The 19973-nt window shown below is 32.0% G+C and overlaps 26 non-coding genes across 26 annotated transcripts; all 26 read left to right on the top strand.

Moving 5' to 3' along the window:
• Positions 1-263: 263 nt before the first annotated feature.
• On the top strand, positions 264-336 carry TRNAV-CAC (transfer RNA valine (anticodon CAC)). Its single transcript has one exon. It is a non-coding gene; the product is annotated as a tRNA-Val (tRNA).
• A 651-nt stretch (positions 337-987) lies between these two features.
• TRNAV-CAC (transfer RNA valine (anticodon CAC)) lies at positions 988-1060 on the top strand. Its single transcript has one exon. It is a non-coding gene; the product is annotated as a tRNA-Val (tRNA).
• A 428-nt stretch (positions 1061-1488) lies between these two features.
• Positions 1489-1561, top strand: TRNAV-AAC (transfer RNA valine (anticodon AAC)). The gene has a single exon. It is a non-coding gene; the product is annotated as a tRNA-Val (tRNA).
• An 868-nt stretch (positions 1562-2429) lies between these two features.
• Positions 2430-2502, top strand: TRNAV-CAC (transfer RNA valine (anticodon CAC)). Its single transcript has one exon. It is a non-coding gene; the product is annotated as a tRNA-Val (tRNA).
• A 1369-nt stretch (positions 2503-3871) lies between these two features.
• On the top strand, positions 3872-3944 carry TRNAV-CAC (transfer RNA valine (anticodon CAC)). Its single transcript has one exon. It is a non-coding gene; the product is annotated as a tRNA-Val (tRNA).
• A 429-nt stretch (positions 3945-4373) lies between these two features.
• TRNAV-AAC (transfer RNA valine (anticodon AAC)) lies at positions 4374-4446 on the top strand. The gene has a single exon. It is a non-coding gene; the product is annotated as a tRNA-Val (tRNA).
• An 871-nt stretch (positions 4447-5317) lies between these two features.
• Positions 5318-5390, top strand: TRNAV-CAC (transfer RNA valine (anticodon CAC)). Its single transcript has one exon. It is a non-coding gene; the product is annotated as a tRNA-Val (tRNA).
• Positions 5391-6041: 651 nt separating this feature from the next.
• TRNAV-CAC (transfer RNA valine (anticodon CAC)) lies at positions 6042-6114 on the top strand. The gene has a single exon. It is a non-coding gene; the product is annotated as a tRNA-Val (tRNA).
• A 428-nt stretch (positions 6115-6542) lies between these two features.
• TRNAV-AAC (transfer RNA valine (anticodon AAC)) lies at positions 6543-6615 on the top strand. The gene has a single exon. It is a non-coding gene; the product is annotated as a tRNA-Val (tRNA).
• Positions 6616-7483: 868 nt separating this feature from the next.
• On the top strand, positions 7484-7556 carry TRNAV-CAC (transfer RNA valine (anticodon CAC)). The gene has a single exon. It is a non-coding gene; the product is annotated as a tRNA-Val (tRNA).
• A 1369-nt stretch (positions 7557-8925) lies between these two features.
• TRNAV-CAC (transfer RNA valine (anticodon CAC)) lies at positions 8926-8998 on the top strand. The gene has a single exon. It is a non-coding gene; the product is annotated as a tRNA-Val (tRNA).
• Positions 8999-9427: 429 nt separating this feature from the next.
• On the top strand, positions 9428-9500 carry TRNAV-AAC (transfer RNA valine (anticodon AAC)). Its single transcript has one exon. It is a non-coding gene; the product is annotated as a tRNA-Val (tRNA).
• Positions 9501-10371: 871 nt separating this feature from the next.
• On the top strand, positions 10372-10444 carry TRNAV-CAC (transfer RNA valine (anticodon CAC)). The gene has a single exon. It is a non-coding gene; the product is annotated as a tRNA-Val (tRNA).
• A 651-nt stretch (positions 10445-11095) lies between these two features.
• TRNAV-CAC (transfer RNA valine (anticodon CAC)) lies at positions 11096-11168 on the top strand. The gene has a single exon. It is a non-coding gene; the product is annotated as a tRNA-Val (tRNA).
• A 428-nt stretch (positions 11169-11596) lies between these two features.
• On the top strand, positions 11597-11669 carry TRNAV-AAC (transfer RNA valine (anticodon AAC)). Its single transcript has one exon. It is a non-coding gene; the product is annotated as a tRNA-Val (tRNA).
• Positions 11670-12537: 868 nt separating this feature from the next.
• TRNAV-CAC (transfer RNA valine (anticodon CAC)) lies at positions 12538-12610 on the top strand. The gene has a single exon. It is a non-coding gene; the product is annotated as a tRNA-Val (tRNA).
• A 429-nt stretch (positions 12611-13039) lies between these two features.
• Positions 13040-13112, top strand: TRNAV-AAC (transfer RNA valine (anticodon AAC)). Its single transcript has one exon. It is a non-coding gene; the product is annotated as a tRNA-Val (tRNA).
• An 871-nt stretch (positions 13113-13983) lies between these two features.
• On the top strand, positions 13984-14056 carry TRNAV-CAC (transfer RNA valine (anticodon CAC)). Its single transcript has one exon. It is a non-coding gene; the product is annotated as a tRNA-Val (tRNA).
• Positions 14057-14707: 651 nt separating this feature from the next.
• On the top strand, positions 14708-14780 carry TRNAV-CAC (transfer RNA valine (anticodon CAC)). Its single transcript has one exon. It is a non-coding gene; the product is annotated as a tRNA-Val (tRNA).
• A 428-nt stretch (positions 14781-15208) lies between these two features.
• On the top strand, positions 15209-15281 carry TRNAV-AAC (transfer RNA valine (anticodon AAC)). Its single transcript has one exon. It is a non-coding gene; the product is annotated as a tRNA-Val (tRNA).
• Positions 15282-16150: 869 nt separating this feature from the next.
• On the top strand, positions 16151-16223 carry TRNAV-CAC (transfer RNA valine (anticodon CAC)). The gene has a single exon. It is a non-coding gene; the product is annotated as a tRNA-Val (tRNA).
• Positions 16224-16651: 428 nt separating this feature from the next.
• Positions 16652-16724, top strand: TRNAV-AAC (transfer RNA valine (anticodon AAC)). The gene has a single exon. It is a non-coding gene; the product is annotated as a tRNA-Val (tRNA).
• Positions 16725-17595: 871 nt separating this feature from the next.
• Positions 17596-17668, top strand: TRNAV-CAC (transfer RNA valine (anticodon CAC)). The gene has a single exon. It is a non-coding gene; the product is annotated as a tRNA-Val (tRNA).
• A 651-nt stretch (positions 17669-18319) lies between these two features.
• TRNAV-CAC (transfer RNA valine (anticodon CAC)) lies at positions 18320-18392 on the top strand. Its single transcript has one exon. It is a non-coding gene; the product is annotated as a tRNA-Val (tRNA).
• A 428-nt stretch (positions 18393-18820) lies between these two features.
• TRNAV-AAC (transfer RNA valine (anticodon AAC)) lies at positions 18821-18893 on the top strand. Its single transcript has one exon. It is a non-coding gene; the product is annotated as a tRNA-Val (tRNA).
• Positions 18894-19762: 869 nt separating this feature from the next.
• On the top strand, positions 19763-19835 carry TRNAV-CAC (transfer RNA valine (anticodon CAC)). Its single transcript has one exon. It is a non-coding gene; the product is annotated as a tRNA-Val (tRNA).
• The last annotated feature ends 138 nt before the right edge of the window (positions 19836-19973 follow it).

Here is a 19973-nt window from a genome sequence, read left to right as displayed (position 1 = left end):
TGGTACTTCCCGACTCCATAGTGATGAGATCTTCAAAAGTCAGTTTCTGTATTGTAGTGGTTATCACATTCGCCTAAAACACAAAAGGTCCCCAGTTCGAAACTGGGCAGAAATGTGCTGTTATCTTTAGAATTTTAAAACAAGGGATTTTTGGTTGAAATGCCAAATAAAAATGCAATCATATAAAAAGTTTATTTCAGAATGCCATAATGTATGTCAAAGATAATTTTTTATTGGATGGCGGGAGATGCTGTTTCCATGTAGTTTCTGTAGTGTAGTGGTTATCACTTTCGCCTCACACGCGAAAGGTCCTCAGTTCAAAACTGGGCAGAAACATATTTTGTTACCTAAACACTTTGAATTCAATAATTTATATTTTGATAACTATATTCTGTTGCATTGCTCAATGAAAAAGCAAGCAAAAAATCATATTGCAGAATATCAAATGTCAATTTCCCTTCTACCATGCATATTGGATGGTGTTGCATTCATGAAGTACCTGTAGTGTAGTAATATTCACATTTAGCGAATATGCATAAGGTTCCCCTTCAAAATTGGTCAGAAATACATTAAAAATAGATTTTTTTATTAAATACAATGATCAGAACTATTAATAAGTGAATGTGTCCTCTTGAAATGCAAAGTGGAAAAAATAGCATAGAAATTATTAGAAAATAGAAAAATAAGTTTAGAAAAAAAAAATTCTAAGAAAACGGTTTGCCAATGGTAATTCCCGACTCCATAGTGATGAGATCTTCAAAAGTCAGTTTCTGTATTGTAGTGGTTATCACATTCGCCTAAAACACAAAAGGTCCCCAGTTCGAAACTGGGCAGAAATGTGCTGTTATCTTTAGAATTTTAAAACAAGGGATTTTTGGTTGAAATGCCAAATAAAAATGCAATCATATAAAAATTTTATTATAGAATGCCATAATGTATGTCAAAGATCATTTTTTATTGGATGGCGGGAGATGCTGTTTTCATGTAGTTTCTGTAGTGTAGTGGTTATCACGTTTGCCTCACACGCGAAAGGTCCCCAGTTCGAAACTGGGCAGAAACATATTTTGTTACCTAAACACTTTGAATTCAATAATTTATATTTTGATAACTATCTACTGTTGCATTGCTCAATGAAAAAGCAAGCAAAAATCATATTGCAGAATATCAAAAGTCAATTTCCCTTCTACCATGCATACTGGATGGTGTTGCATTCATGAAGTACCTGTAGTGTAGAGTTATTCACATTTACCCAATATGCATAAGGTCCCCCTTCAAAATTGGTCAGAAATACATTAAAAAATATTTTTTTAGTAAATACAATGATCAGAATTGATAATAAGTGAATGTGTCCTCTTGAAATGCAAAGTGGAAAAATAGCGTCAAAAATATTAGAAAATAGGAAAAAAGTTTAGAAAAAATTATATTTCTAAGAAAAGCATGTGTCATTTGTACTTCCAGACTAGATAGGGGTGGGATCCACGAGAGTCAGTTTCTGTAGTGTAGTGGTTATTACGTTCGCCTAACACGCGAAAGGTCCCCAGTTCGAAACTGGGCAGAAACAATCTTTTAGCTTTAGAATTTTAAAACAATGAATTTTTGGGTAAAATGCTCAATAAAAATACAATCAGATAAAAAGTTTATTTTAGCATGCCATACTGAATGTCAAAGATCATTTTTTATTGGATGATGGTCGCAAATTTTTCATGTAGTATCTGTAGTGTAGTGATTTCATGTTTGCCTCACACGTGAAAGGTCCCCAGTTCGAAATTGGCAAAAACATATTTTGTTACCTAAACGCTTTGAATTCAATAATTTATATTTTGATAAATATATACTGTTGCATTGCTCAATGAAAAAGCAAGCAAAAAATCATATTGCAGAATATCAAAAGTCAATTTCCCTTCTACCATGCATATTGGATGGTGTTGCATTCATGAAGTACCTGTAGTGTAGTATTATTCACATTTAGCCAATATGCATAAGGTTCCCCTTCAAAATTGGTCAGAAATACATTAAAAATAGATTTTTTTATTAAATACAATGATCAGAACTATTAATAAGTGAATGTGTCCTCTTGAAATGCAAAGTGGAAAAAATAGCATAGAAATTATTAGAAAATAGAAAAATAAGTTTAGAAAAAAAAATTCTATGAAAACGGTTTGCCAATGGTACTTCCCGACTCCATAGTGATGAGATCTTCAAAAGTCAGTTTCTGTATTGTAGTGGTTATCACATTCGCCTAAAACACAAAAGGTCCCCAGTTCGAAACTGGGCAGAAATGTGCTGTTATCTTTAGAATTTTAAAACAAGGGATTTTTGGTTGAAATGCCAAATAAAAATGCAATCATATAAAAAGTTTATTTCAGAATGCCATAATGTATGTCAAAGATCATTTTTTATTGGATGGCGGGAGATGCTGTTTCCATGTAGTTTCTGTAGTGTAGTGTTTATCACGTTCGCCTCACACGCGAAAGATCCCCAGTTCAAAACTGGGCAGAAACATATTTTGTTACCTAAACACTTTGAATTCAATAATTTATATTTTGATAACTATCTACTGTTGCATTGCTCAATGAAAAAGCAAGCAAAAATCATATTGCAGAATATCAAAAGTCAATTTCCCTTCTACCATGCATATTGGATGGTGTTGCATTCATGAAGTACCTGTAGTGTTGAGTTATTCACATTTACCCAATATGCATAAGGTCCCCCTTCAAAATTGGTCAGAAATACATTAAAAAATATTTTTTTAGTAAATACAATGATCAGAATTGATAATAAGTGAATGTGTCCTCTTGAAATGCAAAGTGGAAAAATAGCGTCAAAATTATTAGAAAATAGGAAAAAAGTTTAGAAAAAATTATATTTCTAAGAAAAGCATGTGTCATTTGTACTTCCAGACTAGATAGTGATGGGATCCACGAGAGTCATTTTCTGTAGCGTAGTGGTTATCACATTTGCCTAACACGCGAAAGGTCCCCAGTTCGAAACTGGGCAGAAACAATCTTTTAGCTTTAGAATTTTAAAACAATGAATTTTTGGGTAAAATGCTCAATAAAAATACAATCAGATAAAAAGTTTATTTTAGCATGCCATACTGAATGTCAAAGATCATTTTTTATTGGATGATGGTCGCAAATTTTTCATGTAGTATCTGTAGTGTAGTGATTTCATGTTTGCCTCACACGTGAAAGGTCCCCAGTTCGAAATTGGCAGAAACATATTTTGTTACCTAAACACTTTGAATTCAATAATTTATATTTTGATAAATATATACTGTTGCATTGCTCAATAAAAAAGCAAGCAAAAAATCATATTGCAGAATATCAAAAGTCAATTTCCCTTCTACCATGCATATTGGATGGTGTTGCATTCAGGAAGTACCTGTAGTGTAGTATTATTCACATTTAGCCAATATGCATAAGGTTCCCCTTCAAAATTGGTCAGAAATACATTAAAAAAAGATTTTTTTATTAAATACAATGATCAGAACTATTAATAAGTGAATGTGTCCTCTTGAAATGCAAAGTGGAAAAAATAGCATAGAAATTATTAGAAAATAGAAAAATAAGTTTAGAAAAAAAAATTCTAAGAAAACGGTTTGCCAATGGTACTTCCCGACTCGATAGTAATGAGATCTTCAAAAGTCAGTTTCTGTATTGTAGTGGTTATCACATTTGCCTAAAACACAAAAGGTCCCCAGTTCGAAACTGGGCAGAAATGTGCTGTTATCTTTAGAATTTTAAAACAAGGGATTTTTGGTTGAAATGCCAAATAAAAATGCAATCATATAAAAAGTTTATTTCAGAATGCCATAATGTATGTCAAAGATCATTTTTTATTGGATGGCGGGAGATGCTGTTTCCATGTAGTTTCTGTAGTGTAGTGGTTATCACGTTTGCCTCACACGCGAAAGATCCCCAGTTCAAAACTGGGCAGAAACATATTTTGTTACCTAAACACTTTGAATTCAATAATTTATATTTTGATAAATATATACTGTTGCATTGCTCAATAAAAAAGCAAGCAAAAAATCATATTGCAGAATATCAAAAGTCAATTTCCCTTCTACCATGCATATTGGATGGTGTTGCATTCATGAAGTACCTGTAGTGTAGAGTTATTCACATTTACCCAATATGCATAAGGTCCCCCTTCAAAATTGGTCAGAAATACATTAAAAAATATTTTTTTAGTAAATACAATGATCAGAATTGATAATAAGTGAATGTGTCCTCTTGAAATGCAAAGTGGAAAAATAGCGTCAAAAATATTAGAAAATAGGAAAAAAGTTTAGAAAAAATTATATTTCTAAGAAAAGCATGTGTCATTTGTACTTCCAGACTAGATAGGGGTGGGATCCACGAGAGTCAGTTTCTGTAGTGTAGTGGTTATTACGTTCGCCTAACACGCGAAAGGTCCCCAGTTCGAAACTGAGCAGAAACAATCTTTTAGCTTTAGAATTTTAAAACAATGAATTTTTGGGAAAAATGCTCAATAAAAATACAATCAGATAAAAAGTTTATTTTAGCATGCCATACTGAATGTCAAAGATCATTTTTTATTGGATGATGGTCGCAAATTTTTCATGTAGTATCTGTAGTGTGGTGATTTCATGTTTGCCTCACACGTGAAAGGTCCCCAGTTCGAAATTGGCAGAAACATATTTTGTTACCTAAACACTTTGAATTCAATAATTTATATTTTGATAACTATATACTGTTGCATTGCTCAATGAAAAAGCAAGCAAAAAATCATATTGCAGAATATCAAAAGTCAATTTCCCTTCTACCATGCATATTGGATGGTGTTGCATTCATGAAGTACCTGTAGTGTAGTATTATTCACATTTAGCGAATATGCATAAGGTTCCCCTTCAAAATTGGTCAGAAATACATTAAAAATAGAATTTTTTTTTATTAAATACAATGATCAGAACTATTAATAAGTGAATGTGTCCTCTTGAAATGCAAAGTGGAAAAAATAGCATAGAAATTATTAGAAAATAGAAAAATAAGTTTAGAAAAAAAAATTCTAAGAAAACGGTTTGCCAATGGTACTTCCCGACTCCATAGTGATGAGATCTTCAAAAGTCAGTTTCTGTATTGTAGTGGTTATCACATTCGCCTAAAACACAAAAGGTCCCCAGTTCGAAACTGGGCAGAAATGTGCTGTTATCTTTAGAATTTTAAAACAAGGGATTTTTGGTTGAAATGCCAAATAAAAATGCAATCATATAAAAAGTTTATTTCAGAATGCCATAATGTATGTCAAAGATAATTTTTTATTGGATGGCGGGAGATGCTGTTTCCATGTAGTTTCTGTAGTGTAGTGGTTATCACTTTCGACTCACACGCGAAAGGTCCTCAGTTCAAAACTGGGCAGAAACATATTTTGTTACCTAAACACTTTGAATTCAATAATTTATATTTTGATAACTATATTCTGTTGCATTGCTCAATGAAAAAGCAAGCAAAAAATCATATTGCAGAATATCAAATGTCAATTTCCCTTCTACCATGCATATTGGATGGTGTTGCATTCATGAAGTACCTGTAGTGTAGTAATATTCACATTTAGCGAATATGCATAAGGTTCCCCTTCAAAATTGGTCAGAAATACATTAAAAATAGATTTTTTTATTAAATACAATGATCAGAACTATTAATAAGTGAATGTGTCCTCTTGAAATGCAAAGTGGAAAAAATAGCATAGAAATTATTAGAAAATAGAAAAATAAGTTTAGAAAAAAAAAATTCTAAGAAAACGGTTTGCCAATGGTAATTCCCGACTCCATAGTGATGAGATCTTCAAAAGTCAGTTTCTGTATTGTAGTGGTTATCACATTCGCCTAAAACACAAAAGGTCCCCAGTTCGAAACTGGGCAGAAATGTGCTGTTATCTTTAGAATTTTAAAACAAGGGATTTTTGGTTGAAATGCCAAATAAAAATGCAATCATATAAAAATTTTATTATAGAATGCCATAATGTATGTCAAAGATCATTTTTTATTGGATGGCGGGAGATGCTGTTTTCATGTAGTTTCTGTAGTGTAGTGGTTATCACGTTTGCCTCACACGCGAAAGGTCCCCAGTTCGAAACTGGGCAGAAACATATTTTGTTACCTAAACACTTTGAATTCAATAATTTATATTTTGATAACTATCTACTGTTGCATTGCTCAATGAAAAAGCAAGCAAAAATCATATTGCAGAATATCAAAAGTCAATTTCCCTTCTACCATGCATACTGGATGGTGTTGCATTCATGAAGTACCTGTAGTGTAGAGTTATTCACATTTACCCAATATGCATAAGGTCCCCCTTCAAAATTGGTCAGAAATACATTAAAAAAAATTTTTTTAGTAAATACAATGATCAGAATTGATAATAAGTGAATGTGTCCTCTTGAAATGCAAAGTGGAAAAATAGCGTCAAAAATATTAGAAAATAGGAAAAAAGTTTAGAAAAAATTATATTTCTAAGAAAAGCATGTGTCATTTGTACTTCCAGACTAGATAGGGGTGGGATCCACGAGAGTCAGTTTCTGTAGTGTAGTGGTTATTACGTTCGCCTAACACGCGAAAGGTCCCCAGTTCGAAACTGGGCAGAAACAATCTTTTAGCTTTAGAATTTTAAAACAATGAATTTTTGGGTAAAATGCTCAATAAAAATACAATCAGATAAAAAGTTTATTTTAGCATGCCATACTGAATGTCAAAGATCATTTTTTATTGGATGATGGTCGCAAATTTTTCATGTAGTATCTGTAGTGTAGTGATTTCATGTTTGCCTCACACGTGAAAGGTCCCCAGTTCGAAATTGGCAGAAACATATTTTGTTACCTAAACACTTTGAATTCAATAATTTATATTTTGATAAATATATACTGTTGCATTGCTCAATAAAAAAGCAAGCAAAAAATCATATTGCAGAATATCAAAAGTCAATTTCCCTTCTACCATGCATATTGGATGGTGTTGCATTCAGGAAGTACCTGTAGTGTAGTATTATTCACATTTAGCCAATATGCATAAGGTTCCCCTTCAAAATTGGTCAGAAATACATTAAAAAAAGATTTTTTTATTAAATACAATGATCAGAACTATTAATAAGTGAATGTGTCCTCTTGAAATGCAAAGTGGAAAAAATAGCATAGAAATTATTAGAAAATAGAAAAATAAGTTTAGAAAAAAAAATTCTATGAAAACGGTTTGCCAATGGTACTTCCCGACTCCATAGTGATGAGATCTTCAAAAGTCAGTTTCTGTATTGTAGTGGTTATCACATTCGCCTAAAACACAAAAGGTCCCCAGTTCGAAACTGGGCAGAAATGTGCTGTTATCTTTAGAATTTTAAAACAAGGGATTTTTGGTTGAAATGCCAAATAAAAATGCAATCATATAAAAAGTTTATTTCAGAATGCCATAATGTATGTCAAAGATCATTTTTTATTGGATGGCGGGAGATGCTGTTTCCATGTAGTTTCTGTAGTGTAGTGTTTATCACGTTCGCCTCACACGCGAAAGATCCCCAGTTCAAAACTGGGCAGAAACATATTTTGTTACCTAAACACTTTGAATTCAATAATTTATATTTTGATAACTATCTACTGTTGCATTGCTCAATGAAAAAGCAAGCAAAAATCATATTGCAGAATATCAAAAGTCAATTTCCCTTCTACCATGCATATTGGATGGTGTTGCATTCATGAAGTACCTGTAGTGTTGAGTTATTCACATTTACCCAATATGCATAAGGTCCCCCTTCAAAATTGGTCAGAAATACATTAAAAAATATTTTTTTAGTAAATACAATGATCAGAATTGATAATAAGTGAATGTGTCCTCTTGAAATGCAAAGTGGAAAAATAGCGTCAAAATTATTAGAAAATAGGAAAAAAGTTTAGAAAAAATTATATTTCTAAGAAAAGCATGTGTCATTTGTACTTCCAGACTAGATAGTGATGGGATCCACGAGAGTCATTTTCTGTAGCGTAGTGGTTATCACATTTGCCTAACACGCGAAAGGTCCCCAGTTCGAAACTGGGCAGAAACAATCTTTTAGCTTTAGAATTTTAAAACAATGAATTTTTGGGTAAAATGCTCAATAAAAATACAATCAGATAAAAAGTTTATTTTAGCATGCCATACTGAATGTCAAAGATCATTTTTTATTGGATGATGGTCGCAAATTTTTCATGTAGTATCTGTAGTGTAGTGATTTCATGTTTGCCTCACACGTGAAAGGTCCCCAGTTCGAAATTGGCAGAAACATATTTTGTTACCTAAACACTTTGAATTCAATAATTTATATTTTGATAAATATATACTGTTGCATTGCTCAATAAAAAAGCAAGCAAAAAATCATATTGCAGAATATCAAAAGTCAATTTCCCTTCTACCATGCATATTGGATGGTGTTGCATTCAGGAAGTACCTGTAGTGTAGTATTATTCACATTTAGCCAATATGCATAAGGTTCCCCTTCAAAATTGGTCAGAAATACATTAAAAAAAGATTTTTTTATTAAATACAATGATCAGAACTATTAATAAGTGAATGTGTCCTCTTGAAATGCAAAGTGGAAAAAATAGCATAGAAATTATTAGAAAATAGAAAAATAAGTTTAGAAAAAAAAATTCTAAGAAAACGGTTTGCCAATGGTACTTCCCGACTCGATAGTAATGAGATCTTCAAAAGTCAGTTTCTGTATTGTAGTGGTTATCACATTTGCCTAAAACACAAAAGGTCCCCAGTTCGAAACTGGGCAGAAATGTGCTGTTATCTTTAGAATTTTAAAACAAGGGATTTTTGGTTGAAATGCCAAATAAAAATGCAATCATATAAAAAGTTTATTTCAGAATGCCATAATGTATGTCAAAGATCATTTTTTATTGGATGGCGGGAGATGCTGTTTCCATGTAGTTTCTGTAGTGTAGTGGTTATCACGTTTGCCTCACACGTGAAAGATCCCCAGTTCAAAACTGGGCAGAAACATATTTTGTTACCTAAACACTTTGAATTCAATAATTTATATTTTGATAAATATATACTGTTGCATTGCTCAATAAAAAAGCAAGCAAAAAATCATATTGCAGAATATCAAAAGTCAATTTCCCTTCTACCATGCATATTGGATGGTGTTGCATTCATGAAGTACCTGTAGTGTAGAGTTATTCACATTTACCCAATATGCATAAGGTCCCCCTTCAAAATTGGTCAGAAATACATTAAAAAATATTTTTTTAGTAAATACAATGATCAGAATTGATAATAAGTGAATGTGTCCTCTTGAAATGCAAAGTGGAAAAATAGCGTCAAAAATATTAGAAAATAGGAAAAAAGTTTAGAAAAAATTATATTTCTAAGAAAAGCATGTGTCATTTGTACTTCCAGACTAGATAGGGGTGGGATCCACGAGAGTCAGTTTCTGTAGTGTAGTGGTTATTACGTTCGCCTAACACGCGAAAGGTCCCCAGTTCGAAACTGAGCAGAAACAATCTTTTAGCTTTAGAATTTTAAAACAATGAATTTTTGGGAAAAATGCTCAATAAAAATACAATCAGATAAAAAGTTTATTTTAGCATGCCATACTGAATGTCAAAGATCATTTTTTATTGGATGATGGTCGCAAATTTTTCATGTAGTATCTGTAGTGTAGTGATTTCATGTTTGCCTCACACGTGAAAGGTCCCCAGTTCGAAATTGGCAGAAACATATTTTGTTACCTAAACACTTTGAATTCAATAATTTATATTTTGATAACTATATACTGTTGCATTGCTCAATGAAAAAGCAAGCAAAAAATCATATTGCAGAATATCAAAAGTCAATTTCCCTTCTACCATGCATATTGGATGGTGTTGCATTCATGAAGTACCTGTAGTGTAGTATTATTCACATTTAGCGAATATGCATAAGGTTCCCCTTCAAAATTGGTCAGAAATACATTAAAAATAGAATTTTTTTTTATTAAATACAATGATCAGAACTATTAATAAGTGAATGTGTCCTCTTGAAATGCAAAGTGGAAAAAATAGCATAGAAATTATTAGAAAATAGAAAAATAAGTTTAGAAAAAAAAATTCTAAGAAAACGGTTTGCCAATGGTACTTCCCGACTCCATAGTGATGAGATCTTCAAAAGTCAGTTTCTGTATTGTAGTGGTTATCACATTCGCCTAAAACACAAAAGGTCCCCAGTTCGAAACTGGGCAGAAATGTGCTGTTATCTTTAGAATTTTAAAACAAGGGATTTTTGGTTGAAATGCCAAATAAAAATGCAATCATATAAAAAGTTTATTTCAGAATGCCATAATGTATGTCAAAGATAATTTTTTATTGGATGGCGGGAGATGCTGTTTCCATGTAGTTTCTGTAGTGTAGTGGTTATCACTTTCGACTCACACGCGAAAGGTCCTCAGTTCAAAACTGGGCAGAAACATATTTTGTTACCTAAACACCTTGAATTCAATAATTTATATTTTGATAACTATATTCTGTTGCATTGCTCAATGAAAAAGCAAGCAAAAAATCATATTGCAGAATATCAAATGTCAATTTCCCTTCTACCATGCATATTGGATGGTGTTGCATTCATGAAGTACCTGTAGTGTAGTAATATTCACATTTAGCGAATATGCATAAGGTTCCCCTTCAAAATTGGTCAGAAATACATTAAAAATAGATTTTTTTATTAAATACAATGATCAGAACTATTAATAAGTGAATGTGTCCTCTTGAAATGCAAAGTGGAAAAAATAGCATAGAAATTATTAGAAAATAGAAAAATAAGTTTAGAAAAAAAAAATTCTAAGAAAACGGTTTGCCAATGGTAATTCCCGACTCCATAGTGATGAGATCTTCAAAAGTCAGTTTCTGTATTGTAGTGGTTATCACATTCGCCTAAAACACAAAAGGTCCCCAGTTCGAAACTGGGCAGAAATGTGCTGTTATCTTTAGAATTTTAAAACAAGGGATTTTTGGTTGAAATGCCAAATAAAAATGCAATCATATAAAAATTTTATTATAGAATGCCATAATGTATGTCAAAGATCATTTTTTATTGGATGGCGGGAGATGCTGTTTTCATGTAGTTTCTGTAGTGTAGTGGTTATCACGTTTGCCTCACACGCGAAAGGTCCCCAGTTCGAAACTGGGCAGAAACATATTTTGTTACCTAAACACTTTGAATTCAATAATTTATATTTTGATAACTATCTACTGTTGCATTGCTCAATGAAAAAGCAAGCAAAAATCATATTGCAGAATATCAAAAGTCAATTTCCCTTCTACCATGCATACTGGATGGTGTTGCATTCATGAAGTACCTGTAGTGTAGAGTTATTCACATTTACCCAATATGCATAAGGTCCCCCTTCAAAATTGGTCAGAAATACATTAAAAAAAATTTTTTTAGTAAATACAATGATCAGAATTGATAATAAGTGAATGTGTCCTCTTGAAATGCAAAGTGGAAAAATAGCGTCAAAAATATTAGAAAATAGGAAAAAAGTTTAGAAAAAATTATATTTCTAAGAAAAGCATGTGTCATTTGTACTTCCAGACTAGATAGGGGTGGGATCCACGAGAGTCAGTTTCTGTAGTGTAGTGGTTATTACGTTCGCCTAACACGCGAAAGGTCCCCAGTTCGAAACTGGGCAGAAACAATCTTTTAGCTTTAGAATTTTAAAACAATGAATTTTTGGGTAAAATGCTCAATAAAAATACAATCAGATAAAAAGTTTATTTTAGCATGCCATACTGAATGTCAAAGATCATTTTTTATTGGATGATGGTCGCAAATTTTTCATGTAGTATCTGTAGTGTAGTGATTTCATGTTTGCCTCACACGTGAAAGGTCCCCAGTTCGAAATTGGCAGAAACATATTTTGTTACCTAAACACTTTGAATTCAATAATTTATATTTTGATAAATATATACTGTTGCATTGCTCAATAAAAAAGCAAGCAAAAAATCATATTGCAGAATATCAAAAGTCAATTTCCCTTCTACCATGCATATTGGATGGTGTTGCATTCAGGAAGTACCTGTAGTGTAGTATTATTCACATTTAGCCAATATGCATAAGGTTCCCCTTCAAAATTGGTCAGAAATACATTAAAAAAAGATTTTTTTATTAAATACAATGATCAGAACTATTAATAAGTGAATGTGTCCTCTTGAAATGCAAAGTGGAAAAAATAGCATAGAAATTATTAGAAAATAGAAAAATAAGTTTAGAAAAAAAAATTCTAAGAAAACGGTTTGCCAATGGTACTTCCCGACTCGATAGTAATGAGATCTTCAAAAGTCAGTTTCTGTATTGTAGTGGTTATCACATTTGCCTAAAACACAAAAGGTCCCCAGTTCGAAACTGGGCAGAAATGTGCTGTTATCTTTAGAATTTTAAAACAAGGGATTTTTGGTTGAAATGCCAAATAAAAATGCAATCATATAAAAAGTTTATTTCAGAATGCCATAATGTATGTCAAAGATCATTTTTTATTGGATGGCGGGAGATGCTGTTTCCATGTAGTTTCTGTAGTGTAGTGGTTATCACGTTTGCCTCACACGCGAAAGATCCCCAGTTCAAAACTGGGCAGAAACATATTTTGTTACCTAAACACTTTGAATTCAATAATTTATATTTTGATAAATATATACTGTTGCATTGCTCAATAAAAAAGCAAGCAAAAAATCATATTGCAGAATATCAAAAGTCAATTTCCCTTCTACCATGCATATTGGATGGTGTTGCATTCATGAAGTACCTGTAGTGTAGAGTTATTCACATTTACCCAATATGCATAAGGTCCCCCTTCAAAATTGGTCAGAAATACATTAAAAAATATTTTTTTAGTAAATACAATGATCAGAATTGATAATAAGTGAATGTGTCCTCTTGAAATGCAAAGTGGAAAAATAGCGTCAAAAATATTAGAAAATAGGAAAAAAGTTTAGAAAAAATTATATTTCTAAGAAAAGCATGTGTCATTTGTGCTTCCAGACTAGATAGGGGTGGGATCCACGAGAGTCAGTTTCTGTAGTGTAGTGGTTATTACGTTCGCCTAACACGCGAAAGGTCCCCAGTTCAAAACTGAGCAGAAACAATCTTTTAGCTTTAGAATTTTAAAACAATGAATTTTTGGGAAAAATGCTCAATAAAAATACAATCAGATAAAAAGTTTATTTTAGCATGCCATACTGAATGTCAAAGATCATTTTTTATTGGATGATGGTCGCAAATTTTTCATGTAGTATCTGTAGTGTGGTGATTTCATGTTTGCCTCACACGTGAAAGGTCCCCAGTTCGAAATTGGCAGAAACATATTTTGTTACCTAAACACTTTGAATTCAATAATTTATATTTTGATAACTATATACTGTTGCATTGCTCAATGAAAAAGCAAGCAAAAAATCATATTGCAGAATATCAAAAGTCAATTTCCCTTCTACCATGCATATTGGATGGTGTTGCATTCATGAAGTACCTGTAGTGTAGTATTATTCACATTTAGCGAATATGCATAAGGTTCCCCTTCAAAATTGGTCAGAAATACATTAAAAATAGAATTTTTTTTTATTAAATACAATGATCAGAACTATTAATAAGTGAATGTGTCCTCTTGAAATGCAAAGTGGAAAAAATAGCATAGAAATTATTAGAAAATAGAAAAATAAGTTTAGAAAAAAAAATTCTAAGAAAACGGTTTGCCAATGGTACTTCCCGACTCCATAGTGATGAGATCTTCAAAAGTCAGTTTCTGTATTGTAGTGGTTATCACATTCGCCTAAAACACAAAAGGTCCTCAGTTCGAAACTGGGCAGAAATGTGCTGTTATCTTTAGAATTTTAAAACAAGGGATTTTTGGTTGAAATGCCAAATAAAAATGCAATCATATAAAAAGTTTATTTCAGAATGCCATAATGTATGTCAAAGATAATTTTTTATTGGATGGCGGGAGATGCTGTTTCCATGTAGTTTCTGTAGTGTAGTGGTTATCACTTTCGCCTCACACGCGCAAGGTCCTCAGTTCAAAACTGGGCAGAAACATATTTTGTTACCTAAACACTTTGAATTCAATAATTTATATTTTGATAACTATATTCTGTTGCATTGCTCAATGAAAAAGCAAGCAAAAAATCATATTGCAGAATATCAAATGTCAATTTCCCTTCTACCATGCATATTGGATGGTGTTGCATTCATGAAGTACCTGTAGTGTAGTAATATTCACATTTAGCGAATATGCATAAGGTTCCCCTTCAAAATTGGTCAGAAATACATTAAAAATAGATTTTTTTATTAAATACAATGATCAGAACTATTAATAAGTGAATGTGTCCTCTTGAAATGCAAAGTGGAAAAAATAGCATAGAAATTATTAGAAAATAGAAAAATAAGTTTAGAAAAAAAAAATTCTAAGAAAACGGTTTGCCAATGGTAATTCCCGACTCCATAGTGATGAGATCTTCAAAAGTCAGTTTCTGTATTGTAGTGGTTATCACATTCGCCTAAAACACAAAAGGTCCCCAGTTCGAAACTGGGCAGAAATGTGCTGTTATCTTTAGAATTTTAAAACAAGGGATTTTTGGTTGAAATGCCAAATAAAAATGCAATCATATAAAAATTTTATTATAGAATGCCATAATGTATGTCAAAGATCATTTTTTATTGGATGGCGGGAGATGCTGTTTTCATGTAGTTTCTGTAGTGTAGTGGTTATCACGTTTGCCTCACACGCGAAAGGTCCCCAGTTCGAAACTGGGCAGAAACATATTTTGTTACCTAAACACTTTGAATTCAATAATTTATATTTTGATAACTATCTACTGTTGCATTGCTCAATGAAAAAGCAAGCAAAAATCATATTGCAGAATATCAAAAGTCAATTTCCCTTCTACCATGCATACTGGATGGTGTTGCATTCATGAAGTACCTGTAGTGTAGAGTTATTCACATTTACCCAATATGCATAAGGTCCCCCTTCAAAATTGGTCAGAAATACATTAAAAAATATTTTTTTAGTAAATACAATGATCAGAATTGATAATAAGTGAATGTGTCCTCTTGAAATGCAAAGTGGAAAAATAGCGTCAAAAATATTAGAAAATAGGAAAAAAGTTTAGAAAAAATTATATTTCTAAGAAAAGCATGTGTCATTTGTACTTCCAGACTAGATAGGGGTGGGATCCACGAGAGTCAGTTTCTGTAGTGTAGTGGTTATTACGTTCGCCTAACACGCGAAAGGTCCCCAGTTCGAAACTGGGCAGAAACAATCTTTTAGCTTTAGAATTTTAAAACAATGAATTTTTGGGTAAAATGCTCAATAAAAATACAATCAGATAAAAAGTTTATTTTAGCATGCCATACTGAATGTCAAAGATCATTTTTTATTGGATGATGGTCGCAAATTTTTCATGTAGTATCTGTAGTGTAGTGATTTCATGTTTGCCTCACACGTGAAAGGTCCCCAGTTCGAAATTGGCAGAAACATATTTTGTTACCTAAACACTTTGAATTCAATAATTTATATTTTGATAAATATATACTGTTGCATTGCTCAATGAAAAAGCAAGCAAAAAATCATATTGCAGAATATCAAAAGTCAATTTCCCTTCTACCATGCATATTGGATGGTGTTGCATTCATGAAGTACCTGTAGTGTAGTATTATTCACATTTAGCCAATATGCATAAGGTTCCCCTTCAAAATTGGTCAGAAATACATTAAAAATAGATTTTTTTATTAAATACAATGATCAGAACTATTAATAAGTGAATGTGTCCTCTTGAAATGCAAAGTGGAAAAAATAGCATAGAAATTATTAGAAAATAGAAAAATAAGTTTAGAAAAAAAAAATTCTAAGAAAACGGTTTGCCAATGGTACTTCCCGACTCCATAGTGATGAGATCTTCAAAAGTCAGTTTCTGTATTGTAGTGGTTATCACATTCGCCTAAAACACAAAAGGTCCCCAGTTCGAAACTGGGCAGAAATGTGCTGTTATCTTTAGAATTTTAAAACAAGGGATTTTTGGTTGAAATGCCAAATAAAAATGCAATCATATAAAAATTTTATTATAGAATGCCATAATGTATGTCAAAGATCATTTTTTATTGGATGGCGGGAGATGCTGTTTTCATGTAGTTTCTGTAGTGTAGTGGTTATCACGTTTGCCTCACACGCGAAAGGTCCCCAGTTCGAAACTGGGCAGAAACATATTTTGTTACCTAAACACTTTGAATTCAATAATTTATATTTTGATAACTATCTACTGTTGCATTGCTCAATGAAAAAGCAAGCAAAAATCATATTGCAGAATATCAAAAGTCAATTTCCCTTCTACCATGCATATTGGATGGTGTTGCATTCATGAAGTACCTGTAGTGTAGAGTTATTCACATTTACCCAATATGCATAAGGTCCCCCTTCAAAATTGGTCAGAAATACATTAAAAAATATTTTTTTAGTAAATACAATGATCAGAATTGATAATAAGTGAATGTGTCCTCTTGAAATGCAAAGTGGAAAAATAGCGTCAAAAATATTAGAAAATAGGAAAAAAGTTTAGAAAAAATTATATTTCTAAGAAAAGCATGTGTCATTTGTACTTCCAGACTAGATAGGGGTGGGATCCACGAGAGTCAGTTTCTGTAGTGTAGTGGTTATTACGTTCGCCTAACACGCGAAAGGTCCCCAGTTCGAAACTGGGCAGAAACAATCTTTTAGCTTTAGAATTTTAAAACAATGAATTTTTGGGTAAAATGCTCAATAAAAATACAATCAGATAAAAAGTTTATTTTAGCATGCCATACTGAATGTCAAAGATCATTTTTTATTGGATGATGGTCGCAAATTTTTCATGTAGTATCTGTAGTGTAGTGATTTCATGTTTGCCTCACACGTGAAAGGTCCCCAGTTCGAAATTGGCAAAAACATATTTTGTTACCTAAACGCTTTGAATTCAATAATTTATATTTTGATAAATATATACTGTTGCATTGCTCAATGAAAAAGCAAGCAAAAAATCATATTGCAGAATATCAAAAGTCAATTTCCCTTCTACCATGCATATTGGATGGTGTTGCATTCATGAAGTACCTGTAGTGTAGTATTATTCACATTTAGCGAATATGCATAAGGTTCCCCTTCAAAATTGGTCAGAAATACATTAAAAATAGATTTTTTTTTTATTAAATACAATGATCAGAACTATTAATAAGTGAATGTGTCCTCTTGAAATGCAAAGTGGAAAAAATAGCATAGAAATTATTAGAAAATAGAAAAATAAGTTTAGAAAAAAAAATTCTAAGAAAACGGTTTGCCAATGGTACTTCCCGACTCCATAGTGATGAGATCTTCAAAAGTCAGTTTCTGTATTGTAGTGGTTATCACATTCGCCTAAAACACAAAAGGTCCCCAGTTCGAAACTGGGCAGAAATGTGCTGTTATCTTTAGAATTTTAAAACAAGGGATTTTTGGTTGAAATGCCAAATAAAAATGCAATCATATAAAAAGTTTATTTCAGAATGCCATAATGTATGTCAAAGATAATTTTTTATTGGATGGCGGGAGATGCTGTTTCCATGTAGTTTCTGTAGTGTAGTGGTTATCACTTTCGCCTCACACGCGAAAGGTCCTCAGTTCAAAACTGGGCAGAAACATATTTTGTTACCTAAACACTTTGAATTCAATAATTTATATTTTGATAACTATATTCTGTTGCATTGCTCAATGAAAAAGCAAGCAAAAAATCATATTGCAGAATATCAAATGTCAATTTCCCTTCTACCATGCATATTGGATGGTGTTGCATTCATGAAGTACCTGTAGTGTAGTAATATTCACATTTAGCGAATATGCATAAGCTTCCCCTTCAAAATTGGTCAGAAATACATTAAAAATAGATTTTTTTATTAAATACAATGATCAGAACTATTAATAAGTGAATGTGTCCTCTTGAAATGCAAAGTGGAAAAAATAGCATAGAAATTATTAGAAAATAGAAAAATAAGTTTAGAAAAAAAAAATTCTAAGAAAACGGTTTGCCAATGGTAATTCCCGACTCCATAGTGATGAGATCTTCAAAAGTCAGTTTCTGTATTGTAGTGGTTATCACATTCGCCTAAAACACAAAAGGTCCCCAGTTCGAAACTGGGCAGAAATGTGCTGTTATCTTTAAAATTTTAAAACAAGGGATTTTTGGTTGAAATGCCAAATAAAAATGCAATCATATAAAAATTTTATTATAGAATGCCATAATGTATGTCAAAGATCATTTTTTATTGGATGGCGGGAGATGCTGTTTTCATGTAGTTTCTGTAGTGTAGTGGTTATCACGTTTGCCTCACACGCGAAAGGTCCCCAGTTCGAAACTGGGCAGAAACATATTTTGTTACCTAAACACTTTGAATTCAATAATTTATATTTTGATAACTATCTACTGTTGCATTGCTCAATGAAAAAGCAAGCAAAAATCATATTGCAGAATATCAAAAGTCAATTTCCCTTCTACCATGCATACTGGATGGTGTTGCATTCATGAAGTACCTGTAGTGTAGAGTTATTCACATTTACCCAATATGCATAAGGTCCCCCTTCAAAATTGGTCAGAAATACATTAAAAAATATTTTTTTAGTAAATACAATGATCAGAATTGATAATAAGTGAATGTGTCCTCTTGAAATGCAAAGTGGAAAAATAGCGTCAAAAATATTAGAAAATAGGAAAAAAGTTTAGAAAAAATTATATTTCTAAGAAAAGCATGTGTCATTTGTACTTCCAGACTAGATAGGGGTGGGATCCACGAGAGTCAGTTTCTGTAGTGTAGTGGTTATTACGTTCGCCTAACATGTGAAAGGTCCCCAGTTCGAAACTGGGCAGAAACAATCTTTTAGCTTTAGAATTTTAAAACAATGAATTTTTGGGTAAAATGCTCAATAAAAATACAATCAGATAAAAAGTTTATTTTAGCATGCCATACTGAATGTCAAAGATCATTTTTTATTGGATGATGGTCGCAAATTTTTCATGTAGTATCTGTAGTGTAGTGATTTCATGTTTGCCTCACACGTGAAAGGTCCCCAGTTCGAAATTGGCAGAAACATATTTTGTTACCTAAACACTTTGAATTCAATAATTTATATTTTGATAAATATATACTGTTGCATTGCTCAATGAAAAAGCAAGCAAAAAATCATATTGCAGAATATCAAAAGTCAATTTCCCTTCTACCATGCATATTGGATGGTGTTGCATTCATGAAGTACCTGTAGTGTAGTATTATTCACATTTAGCCAATATGCATAAGGTTCCCCTTCAAAATTGGTCAGAAATACATTAAAAATAGATTTTTTTATTAAATACAATGATCAGAACTATTAATAAGTGAATGTGTCCTCTTGAAATGCAAAGTGGAAAAAATAGCATAGAAATTATTAGAAAATAGAAAAATAAGTTTAGAAAAAAAAAATTCTAAGAAAACGGTTTGCCAATGGTACTTCCCGACTCCATAGTGATGAGATCTTCAAAAGTCAGTTTCTGTATTGTAGTGGTTATCACATTCGCCTAAAACACAAAAGGTCCCCAGTTCGAAACTGGGCAGAAATGTGCTGTTATCTTTAGAATTTTAAAACAAGGGATTTTTGGTTGAAATGCCAAATAAAAATGCAATCATATAAAAATTTTATTATAGAATGCCATAATGTATGTCAAAGATCATTTTTTATTGGATGGCGGGAGATGCTGTTTTCATGTAGTTTCTGTAGTGTAGTGGTTATCACGTTTGCCTCACACGCGAAAGGTCCCCAGTTCGAAACTGGGCAGAAACATATTTTGTTACCTAAACACTTTGATTTCAATAATTTATATTTTGATAACTATCTACTGTTGCATTGCTCAATGAAAAAGCAAGCAAAAATCATATTGCAGAATATCAAAAGTCAATTTCCCTTCTACCATGCATATTG

This window comes from Pseudophryne corroboree, chromosome 4, assembly GCF_028390025.1.
Source record: "Pseudophryne corroboree isolate aPseCor3 chromosome 4, aPseCor3.hap2, whole genome shotgun sequence".
NCBI lineage: Eukaryota > Metazoa > Chordata > Amphibia > Anura > Myobatrachidae > Pseudophryne > Pseudophryne corroboree.
This window is presented reverse-complemented; position numbering and strand designations above follow the sequence as displayed.